Consider the following 12,030-nt stretch of genomic DNA (forward strand, 5'->3'; position numbering starts at 1 on the left):
CCTAATCCTGCCCTCACTTTTCACCTCCCCCTCCCACTCAGGCCCCCCTTCCCTCTGCCTCTCATGATTATTTTGTTTCCCCTTCTAAGTGGGATTGAAGCATCCTCACTTGGGCCTTCCCTCTTGTTAAACTTCTTACTGTCTGTGGATTGCATATATCATGGATATTTGGTACTTTTTTACTAATATCCACTTGCAAGTGAATACATATCTGTGCATGCCCTTTTGAGTGTGGGGTACCTTATTCATGATGACATTATCTAATGGATTCATTTGCCTGTAAAATTGATAATATCTTCTTTTTTAATAGCTGAATAGTATTCCATTATGTAAATTAACCACATCTTTCTGTATATGTTCTTTGGTTGAGGGATATCTGTGTTGTTTCCAGCTTGGCCCTCATTCAACACTATGTCCCACTTCACCTCTACTCCCCTAAAGCTAGGCAGGTTCCCAGCAGGGAATGGCCAACCAATGAGTGGCCCAACTTGAGACCTATCCCATGGGCAAGACCCAATCCCTGACACTACTAATGATACTCTGTTATGCCTACAGACAGGAGCCTAGAATAACTGTGCTCTGAGATGCTCTTCCCTGAAACTTACTGAAACAGAGGCAGAGATACCCACAGCCAAACATTAAACAAAACTTGGTGAGTCTTGTGGAAGAGTTGGTGGAAGGATTGAGGGACACAGGAATCCACAAGAAGACAACAGAGTCAAACTAACCTGGACCCTTGGGGGATCCCAGAGACTGAACCACCAACCAAAGAGTGAACAGTGGCTGGACCTATCCCCGCCCCCCACCAACGCCCACACATGTGTAGCAGATGTGCAGCTTGGTCTCCATGGATGTTCCCCAACAACTGGAGCAGGAGCCACCTCTGACTCTGTCGCCTGCCTGTGGATCTTATTCCCCTAACTGGGCTGCCTTATCTGGGCTCAGTGATCAAGGATATGCCCAGACCTGCAGTGACTCGATGTCCCAGAGTGGGGGTGCTGAGTGCAGACCTTTCCCTTCTCGGAGAAGAATGGAAGGGGGAATTGGGGGAGGGTTTGTGTGAGAAGGATACCAGTAGAAGAGGAAGCTGATGCAATTGGAATGTAAAGTGAGTGAGTGAGTAAATAAATAAATAAATAAATAAATGGAAAAAAGACTTTGAACATCTTATTTCCAATGCAGCAGATTTCTTGACACAGCTGCCTGTTAGTCTTTTTAAATTAGAAGGCAGATTATTAGTGTTTCATACTTCTTCAAGGAACTAAAACAATATTCCACCAGGTTTCCCCCTTTTAGACAGTTACAAAGACGCCAGCAAAACAATAAGGGGGGAGACAGAGAGAGAGAGAGAGAGAGAGAGAGAGAGAGAGAGAGAGAGTTAATCTTTAAATTGCTATAAAAGAAGAGAAAAGCCAAACCAAGAGGGTCATTCCAGACAGAAAAAAAACAAAACAAAACATACACACACACAAAAAAAACCTCCTTCATAATCAAATAAAATACCAGCAAAGCAGATTGATACACACCTTTAATTCGACTGTTTAAGAAGCATAGGCAGAGCAGCAAACCACTGAACTGAGAACGGGACCCCGTAGAAGGAATCAGAGAAAGAACTGGAAGAGCTTGAAGGGGCTCGAGACCCCATATGAACAACAATGCCAACCAACCAGAGCTTCCAGGGACTAAGCCACTACCTAAAGACTATACATGGCCTGACCCTGGACTCTGACCTCATAGGTAGCAATGAATAGCCTAGTAAGAGCACCAGTGGAATGGGAAGCCCTTGGTCCTGCTAAGACTGAACCCCCAGTGAACGTGATTGTTGGGGGGAGGGCGGCAATGGGGGGAGGATGGGGAGGAGAACACCCATATAGAAGGGGAGGGGGATGGGTTAGGGGGATGTTGTCCCGGAAACCGGGAAAGGGAATAACATTCGAAATGTAAATAAGAAATACTCAAGTTAATAAAGAAAAAAAAGGAAAAAATAAATAAATATCAAATATAATTCTTAAGAAGAAGAAGAAGAAGAAGAAGAAGAAGAAGAAGAAGAAGAAGAAGAAGAAGAAGAAGAAGAAGAAGAAGCAGCAGCATAGGCAGTAGCCACTAGAAAGTCCCAGATGCCAGGGACCAAAGAGGTTCCCAGGACCCAAAAGGGAGAACATTAGCCAAAATACCCAACAAAGGGGAGATAGACCCAGTAGAGACCGTATCCAGTAGATAAGCACAGCCCCCAGTTGAGAGATGGGGCATACACCCCCCCTCAAAAATATTAATTCAGAATTCCTCCTGTCAGTAAGAAATGTAAGGACAGAATGGAGCAGACTGAAGGAGAGGCCATCCAAAGACTGCCCTACCTAGGGATCCATCCCATCTGCAGACACCAAATTCAAACACTATTATTGATGCCAAGAAGTGCTTGCTGACAGGAGCCCAGTATAGCTGTCCCCTAAGAGGCTCTGCCAGAGCCTGACCAATACAGATGTGAATGTACAGGCATGCAGCGAAACATAGGACTGAGCACAGTGACATGAAAGGAGCTGTGCAACCCCACAGGAAGAACAACAATATCATCCAACCAGACCCCCCAAAGCTTCCAGGGGCTAAACCACCAACCAAAGAGTACGCATGGCTCCAGTTGGATATGTAGCAAAGGATTACCTTATTGGTCATCAAGGGAGGGGGCCCCCTTGGTCCTGTGGAGGCTCAATGACCCAGGGTATGGGAATGCTAGGGCACTGAGGTAGGAGTGGGTGGGTAATTTGGGGATCACCCTCATAGAGGCAAGGAGGAAGGGGGATAGGGGAGTTGTGGAGGGAAAACTAGGAAGGACGATAACATTTGAAACGTCAACAAATTAAACAACCAATTTTAAAAAACTCTTAAAAATACTTAAGTCAAAATTAAGGCTGAAATAACATTAAACATTTTACCTTTTGTTTTAAAAAAAAAAGAGGAAGAAGCAAAGGCAGGCAGATTTCTGTGACTTTGAGGCCAGGTTAGTTTACATAGTGAGTTCAAGAATAGCCAGGAATATCTAGTAAGACTCTGTCTCAAAAGAAACTATTTTATTATGTAATTAAACATCATGGAGCTATTTGCCAAAAGAAAGGGGAAAAAGGCTATGTCTACTAAAGATTTCTTGCCAAAGTTACTAATTTCTCTTGACAATATTTAATGTTGTGAAAAACAAGTAAGTTTGAGGTTTGATACCTATATTTGTCTGTTTCCATGAAGAAGTTGAAATAGTTTAAAAGAAGAATAATATAGTTAAGTGATCTATCAATAGAGTTCCTTTCCTTCAGTAGAACTAAAGTCAAAAATAAAAGTGTTTCCTGTCTAGTTCTTCTTCCTGTTGCACGACACGTGACAAACTTCACAGCTCACAGCCCCTACCATAAGCTTCATTGCTAAACTGTTGTGTGCTCTCTGAAACCATGAGACAAACTAAGTTCTTCCTTGGTCGTTCTGTCAGGCATTCTGTCACATCACTGAGAAAGTTATTAACATAATAGGCATAGGCAACATGGGGCACAGCCCCTGAAAGCCTGTACAAGGGCTTCATAACCTCATAAGTAAGATTTCCCTCGTCCATAATGAGAGCAAGAGCTCGGCTTACCGTGGAATATCAGTGCCTCCTCTAGTGACACTATCAACTTCCCTGTATAGAGAATCTTCTGAAATAGTCTTAAAGACCAAGCAAGTCTCCAGAGCTCCTAAACAGAGTGGAGCTCTGATAGCCTTTCAAAAGAATGAGTATATGATATTTTAATACCAGAATTGTGCTTCATTTATGTTCCACTCATGAAATATAAACAAAGTTATGAAATTCACCGTTAGTAAAAGGTGGACGTAAATGTACCAATTTAAAGGCCGCAGAGCCGCCATTGGCACTGTGCTGTTTTTAAGCAAATGATCTGAGCTGGTAGAAAGATTTCTTTTAAAAAGTAAAACTCCTAAGTAAGTTTTACCATGACTGAAGTCAAGCTTTCAGGAGAAGACATAAGTGTTTTTTTTTTAATTAATTGAATGCAGCCTTCAAATTCCTTGGTTTAATCTATGAACTCAGAAGAAAAAAAAAAGTCCAACCCAAAAGACAAAGGCTCTGTCCCATTCTGATCTTCCTACCAGAGGCCAAGTTCAAGTGGGTTCGTAGAATTCCCCAGCAACTTGTGAAGGGCCACACCTTGTACCTATTGCTTTACTGTTGCATTGCTTTAAGTAATTTGAAGCTATAAAAGTGAAGCATTGGACTCTGAAATGGCCACACAAATAAGATTTTTGAGCTTACAGATCACAGGGATTTCCATAGGAATTACCACTGATTGTATCCTACATGGAGGAGCTATATAAATCATTATAGTCTAATATTCCATTTCCAAACGACCAGTGGCAGTCAGAATGAGAACATGCTTCCTTATAAGGAATAGAAATATGATTCTCTCTTGTAAGAGGCAGGAAGAATGTCTCTTGGTTGCTATACTATCTATGAACTACCTTATCCTGGTACCAAAGGATCAAGCACATCTATAAAGAACAGTCCCCATCTTGGTTAGACCATTTGTATATCACTGCCTCAAGTTCTGAAGACTATGACTTCAGAGACAATGTTAACTGTGTCCAAAGAGTGATATTAACACTTGTAAAGTAGTATCAATGAAAAATGATTGACAAAAAATTGGATATGATTGTCCTGGGGCTCATAAGGGGAGCATGATACTCATTCCTTCGCAATTTTGTAAAGGACTTTGTTTTGCATAGAAAATATAGGAAACATTTGTAATTTATTAATTACAAGAGAGAATCATATTTCTATTCCTTATAAGGAAGTATGTTCTCATGGCTAACTTGTTTGTTATCAGGGGTAGGACCCTGGCTTGAAGGAATTCTAACTAGTCATCTATTACCAATCTTTTTGTGCTACATAAAAGATTGGACTTCTAATTTCTAAAGTAGCTTTAAATTCCAGTTCCCTAATGATTAACTTGCACAGTACTTTGAAGTCTACATGGGAATTCTAAATCATTTCCAGGGCAAAGAGCTTCTTCTAAAGTACAACAAGAAGTAAAGCTCATGTGATTTGATGACAGATGCAACTCCCATTGCCTTATAGATTGGGTTGGAGATAGACCTGTAAAAGCATGAACTCATTGTTAGACTTAGGTTCAAATCCCTCCTTTACTACTTACAATCATTTGTAACCTAAGCAAGCTTCTTACACGTAGAATGGGACAAATCACTCACATCTGGATATCTGATTTCCAAGATAGTTTAAGGGATAAATATAACAGTGAGTGTGAAGAGTTCAGCCAAGTCCCCATGTAAACCCTGAAACAGGACAGATTACTTCACACTCTGCATCGCCCTAATACCTGAGCCCAGAAAGTGTTCTTCTCTGCATTATTTAAATATTTTCTTTATGTACCTTATACACCAGAGAGAGAGAGAGAGAGAGAGAGAGAGAGAGAGAGAGAGAGAGGAGAGAGAGATGAAAGAGAATGGGAAGGAACACAATATTTTACATGTATAAAGGTATAACCTATAATTATTTCTGGACATACACACAACTCCATTTGTTTTAAAAATTCTAGTTTCAAGAAACAATACAAATAATTCATTAAACTAAGCATACGTCTTTCTCTGTAGTTCTTTGTTTTTGTATAGCTAGGCATGCTGTCTCAGTTAAGGTTTCACTGTTCTCTCTCTCTCTCTCTCTCTCTCTCTCTCTCTCTCTCTCTCTCTCTCTCTCCCTCCCTCCCTCCCTCCCCATGTTGACTATCCCAGCTAACACTTGCCCACTCTTTAGACAGCAGACCTGTGATATTTAAGGTCTTAGAAAAGGTCAGAGGTATGGCTCATTTGGTCTGAGGACGCAGTTCATGCTTAACACAATTATATTTCAATTTCTACTGACTAGACTAATACGCATTCCATGGCTGGGAAGAAGTATAAGTTTTCTTTCCTCCAAGAACAACTCCTATGCATTGACTAAGCTCCAAGGAACCTGTATACTGTGATGTGACTGATGTTTGTTTCAATATAGTTGGAGTCTTTCATGTGGAAAATTCTCTATTTAGCAGTTACATGCATAAAGAAAACTTGGAATTCATAAGTGGTTCAGTAAATCACCAACCATTTAAAGTACAGTAAGAGCAAAAGTCTGTACATGATTAGTTACGTACACCAGGGCTAATCAACAATCTTGTGGGGAGTCTAAAAACACAGAAGTCTACATCCAATTGCATGTATTTCAACCCACACATTCCATACTGCCCCTGAAAACTCTAGATCCAGAACTGTTACTATCTGTGTAATCAGATCTTCTAAAGACAATGTGCAGGTTAGGAGTCACATCTCTGGAACGAGGATCATCAACACATTTTTAAACTAAGAGTATGTCTAACTATATGAAGCCATTATATACTGTAAAAATAAAAATAAATATCATCAGTATCTGTTCTTTAATAGTGTACTAGCTTTTTTTAAAACTTCAGAGTTCCTAAACTAGAATTTCAAGAAATAAACCCTTTAGCCTTTGTCTATAAAGTCATATCTGCACAATTTTTCTTACTCCATATTCAGATGTTATTTGCAATCATACTTAAAGTATGAGGCTCAAATAGACATAAATAGTACAAAACATAGGAGACTATTAAGTACAAGTAAAAACAGTTCATCCATATTACAGAATGTGAACTAAAGTGGTCTCCCCAGCAACTTGGAAAACGTAAAATCTTAAGGCATTAATTACTCCACTTCATGAAGGCCTTTTGGTAAGAATATTCATTATAGGGAGAAAGGTGCACAGTAAGAGGCTGAGTTTCAGATGGAGCAGATTCAACAAGTAGAGGAATGAACAGAGAGGCAATGTGCAGGCACATGAACATCTATCTCTTTATCAAAACACCCAGCTCCTAGTGATTCCTGCTTTGAGCTGATGTGAGAAGCATGATAACAGTGAATCAGAGATTCTAGCAGAATCAGCACCACCTGTGAATTTAGATAATCTGTTCTAACCCCAATAAGTAAGCAACCCTAGACTAGGGCTCAGCAAATTAGGTTTTAATAAAATCTCCACTTGTTCTGACACCTGCTCCCAGTTGAAAACCACTATAACATAGATAGGTATAGATAGATATATGATAGATAGATAGATAGATAGATAGATAGATAGATAGATAGATAGAATAAGTAAATAAGTAAGTGAAGTCAAGAGCTCACGAAATGGATTCATGGGTGGAGTGTTTATTGTGAAGGTATGAGGACCTGAGTTTGGATCACCAGAATCTGATATACATGAAAGCCAAGCACTGCAGTATGTGCCTAAAATTCCCATGATAGGAGGCTATGTCCAGAGGGGCAAAGACAGGAAGATCTTGAGGCTTGTTATTCAATGGGTCTCGCTAAAATAGTGAGTTCCAGGATCACTGACAGACCTAGTCTCAAAAATATAACGTAAAAATTGATGAATGAATTAGGCAAAGTCAACCTTCAGTCTTCACTCATGTGTATACACACACCCACACACACACACACACACACACACACAGAGAGAGAGAGAGAGAGAGAGAGAGAGAGAGAGAGAGAGGGAGGGAGGGAGGGAGGGAGGCTCACATGCAATCAAATTCAGTTAAGGAACTGAAAATCAGTCTTTATTTTCTCATTTCTTAGAGCATTTATTTTGTAGTGTATGTATAGACTGAGAACAAGTTTAAACATTTCTGATTAAAGAAGACGACATTGTATATTTATTAAATTATACTGTTGAGTATTTACTCTTTATTGGGGTGCATTTGCATAAAATCTTTCATAATTCAATTCACTTATTTAAGTAATGGCTTCATTTATTATCATTGGGTTACTTGGAAGGGCAAGTTCATCCTGCTGGTTACTGCCAAACATATGTAATTCCAGTTCAATCTGCAGAGCTATCTTTGGAGGAATGGTATACAAATTCATAGATTTGGAATCATAAAAAGAAAGGGAGAGAGGAAGAGGGAGGGAAGTGAATCAAAACAAGGATGTTTTGAAGATATACACATCCAAGCTGAAATCTCTCCAGATGTTGGCTTCAACCTCTTACATTTATCAAACTCCAGATGTAGTTCTTGCTTGGTAGAAACAGTAGTCCAAAGGGTTCAAGTTTTACTTGTCAACTTAAAAACTGACTAGAAACAGACACAATAAGAGTATTGTTCAGAGACTGAGGTAAAGGCCATCCAGAGACTGCCCCACCTGGGGATCCAACCCATGTATAGCCACCAAACTCAGACAGTATTGCTGATGCCAAGAAGCGCATGCTGACAGGAGCCTGATATGGCTGTCTCCTAATAGGCTCTGCCAGCATGACAAATACAGAGGCAGACGCTTGCAATCAGCCATTGAGAATGGGGTCCCCATTAGAGGAGTTAGAGAAAGGATTGAAGGAGCTGAAGGGGCTCACAACCCTATTAAGAACAACAATACCAACCAACCATAGCTCCCAGGAATGAAACCACCATCCAAAGAGTACACACAGACAGACCTATAGCTCCAGCTGCATATGTTGTGCATATGTAGCAGACGATGGCCATGTTGGGCACCAATGGAAGGAGAAGCCCTTGGTCCTGCCAAGGCTCAACACCCCCCCCCCAGTGTAGGAGAATGTCAGGGCGGGGAGGCAGGAAGGGATGAGTGGATGGGTGGGGTAACACCCTCATAGAAGAAGGGGAAGGAGGGATTGGATGGGAGGGTTATGGACAGGAAACCAGAAAAGGGAATAACATTTGAAATGTAAATAAATTAAAAATACAATAAACAAAGAATATTGTCAGGCTAGAGAGAGAGTTCAGCAGTTAAGAGCACTAGCTGTTCTTCCAGAGGTCCTGAGTTCAATTCCCAGCAACCACACAGTGGCTCTCAAGCATCTGTAATGGGATCTGATGCCTTCTACTACTAGTGTACATGAAGACAGCATACAAATATACATAAAATAAATATACATATACATAAAATAAATACAACTTTAAAACACTGTGGTGTATATACATATATAGGGACAAATACATTTAAAAATTTTTAAAAAGGAGAATATTGTCTGAAATTTCAGGTTCCTCCTATCCTGTCTTGGAAGTGCTAAATATCCAACATAACCATTTCACACCAGCAGTTTTTAAAAAAAAAAAATCTCTCCTTAATCCTGTGGAAACTGGAAAACTGGATGCCCAAGGGAAGAGGGATGCTTGCTGATGGAAGTGAGGTGGCGGGGGGCGGGAGTGGCAGATGTTGCAGGTGGGAGAGCTCCTTCTCAGAGGTAGCAGGAGGGTGGGACGGGATGGTAAACTCTGAGGGCAGGAGTTGGGGGGGGGCAGGTTGACCAGGAAGGGGGACAACTTGTGGAATGTAAATAAATAAAATAATTTTTTAAATTTTTAAATCTCTCTTCTTGGGCTAGAGAGATGGCTCGGTGCTTAAGAAAACTGACTGCTCTTCCAGAGGTCCGGAGTTCAATTCCTAGAAACAGCATGGTGGTTCATGGCCATCTGTAATGAAATCCCATGGCCTCTTCTGGTGTGTCTGAAGACAGCAACAGTATAGTCACATATATAAAATAAGTAAATCTTTTAATAAAATCTCTCATCTGAAGACTAGAACACTGTATTGCTACTTGACCTGGCCATGCTCTGCATAAACATTAGCACCACCCCCTAAACCTGCTTCTCTGGTATCATGAAAACACACAGAGCCACCCTCTGCTGCACGAGCTAGTGGCTGTCACCTGTCAGAGGGCTTCAGGCAGCAAGTGAGGCTGACTTAGCAATATTCGCCTTCAAGGAAAAAAAAAAAATGCCTGACATGAGATGGCTCTCAGGCTAACGGACACTTGATGTAATTTCCATGTAAACCATTTCACTGCAACAGGTTCTTGTCTGCTCTTCGGGGCACCTCTGTCCTTATCCTTGACTAGAAGGTGATTTCCAAGAGCTGCTATCCTCACCTCACCCCACAGCTCTTTTCTACTCTGTTGATACAGTGAGTGTCCCCGCCTAGTTACCAGGCAACAAACACTAGCACCACTCACCAACATATCAGGTGATGTTTTAAAGTTCAGCTCCACCTCACTGGCCTTCTCTGATGAAATGCCATATAAGGTTACTGTACCCTGCATTCAGATCACTGTTTCCTGGTTATCTTTCACTTCCATTCATTCTCAGAGCCTCCTTTATACAAAAGTATTCTTTTATTTCTTTTGGTGGCTGTGTTATCACCATATCTCTATAAATTGATTATTCCAACATGTGTCCAATATTTCTTAAAACCAGAAGTATATTTTCCATTTGGACCCTTTGGTAGGTCTATATAACTATGTTATAATCATGCTTTTACAAATAAGGCCGCATCTTTCCAGGTATGTCTCAGGAGTATCCAATTTAAGCTAGTTTGTGTCCAGGAGGCAAACACAATGCCCACAAAACGTATAACCCATTAATAGGAATGCAAATCAAATTCAGGATTTTCTTACAGAGCTCAAAGGCAATTAATTACCTGAAAGAATGGAGGCTCCATGCCTGCAGAGGCCAAAGTTCCCATCCCAGTGATCACATCTGTGCGAACTTGGGAAAGACGGCCATACCCACTGTGTCTCAATGCCTCGCCATATAAATTGGACAAATGCCTTTAGGGATACTGAAAAGAATCTGTAAGATACTATGTGAGTGATCTCTAACCGAGACCCTAAAGCAGTGGGTATTCCACTGATGACAGTTATTATTCAGCATGAGTTAGCAGAAGTGACGATTTTTCCAGTGAGTAATTTAAGCAGGGTTCTCTCCTCTGCTTCTACAGCACAGCACACACTGTTCCTATGCTGGAATCTGTCCATTCTCCTTTCTGTCCTTGTCCTTCACCTCTTTTGCCCAGATATCAGTTGCTGCTCAGTTGCTTTTACTCTTCCCTGGTTGGGCAGTACATTGCATTTTGCTGTTACCTCCTCCCTTCCACTTCTCCCCTTCTCCTGCCACTGGCACTTCTGTCCAGCCAATTTCTAATGATCTAAAAGTCTCCAAGAGAATGAGCCCTGCCTAGTTTTTCCCCTTCTGTGTCTGCAGCCCTGGGATGACACATTGTGAGATTTTAGTAAGTGATAAATGAGCAATTAGTAGTAAATTTGTAGATGGGTGAATGATTGAATGAATGAATGAATGAATGAATGAATGAATGAATGACAATAATGACACAGCCCTCTAAAGAATAAAAGCCAAACAACAAGAAAAATGAGTTAGTTATATTTATTATTTGGCTCTCTTGTAATCACCTTTAAGTCCCCTTCAATTACTTCTCGCTAAAAATAGAATGGAGCTTCTTTACAGATGCCTTTAGTCTTTGCTCCCTCAACCCAAAGATATCTCGTAGAATTTTTTCTCAACTCCTCTCTCCAGTGCATAACTTTAAAACACTGTCTGACATCCTTCTAATTCTTTTTTTTAATTCAGCCAATCATTTTAATTAAGGAGTAAGGTTACATTATATCACTTGGTATATGTGAGAATTTCCTCATCCCTGAGGTAACTGTATCTTCAGGACAGTATTTAACATTTCGATACATAGCAACACACCAAATTGCAGCAGCCTTGTTTTAGGGGAGTTTCTTTTAATGATGATATACATGTAATGATTCAGAGTATAGCATTTTTATCCATTCCTGACAACAAGTCATATGATGCATGTATATCATATGCAAATCACAGTTTCCCTCCACATAGGAACACTATATTACATATAAGTTCTAGCCTTGGGGCCATATAAACTATCTATTAGCCACAGAAATACTAAGAGAATCTTTGGTTAAAAAATATTAATAATTTAATAGTAGCAAACTGTACTTTTCCCCTTAACAGCTCGTGGGCAGAAGCATTAGTTATGTTTTTTGTTTTGTTTTGTTTCTTCTTTGTTTTGTATCGAAAATAGATTACACAAAATAAAAAGAACAAAACAGAAATAACACTACCCAATTCCTTCTATGAATCCACAATTATGCATATACCTAAACCACAG

The sequence above is a fragment of the Rattus norvegicus genome, chromosome 16 (assembly GCF_036323735.1).
Source record: "Rattus norvegicus strain BN/NHsdMcwi chromosome 16, GRCr8, whole genome shotgun sequence".
NCBI lineage: Eukaryota > Metazoa > Chordata > Mammalia > Rodentia > Muridae > Rattus > Rattus norvegicus.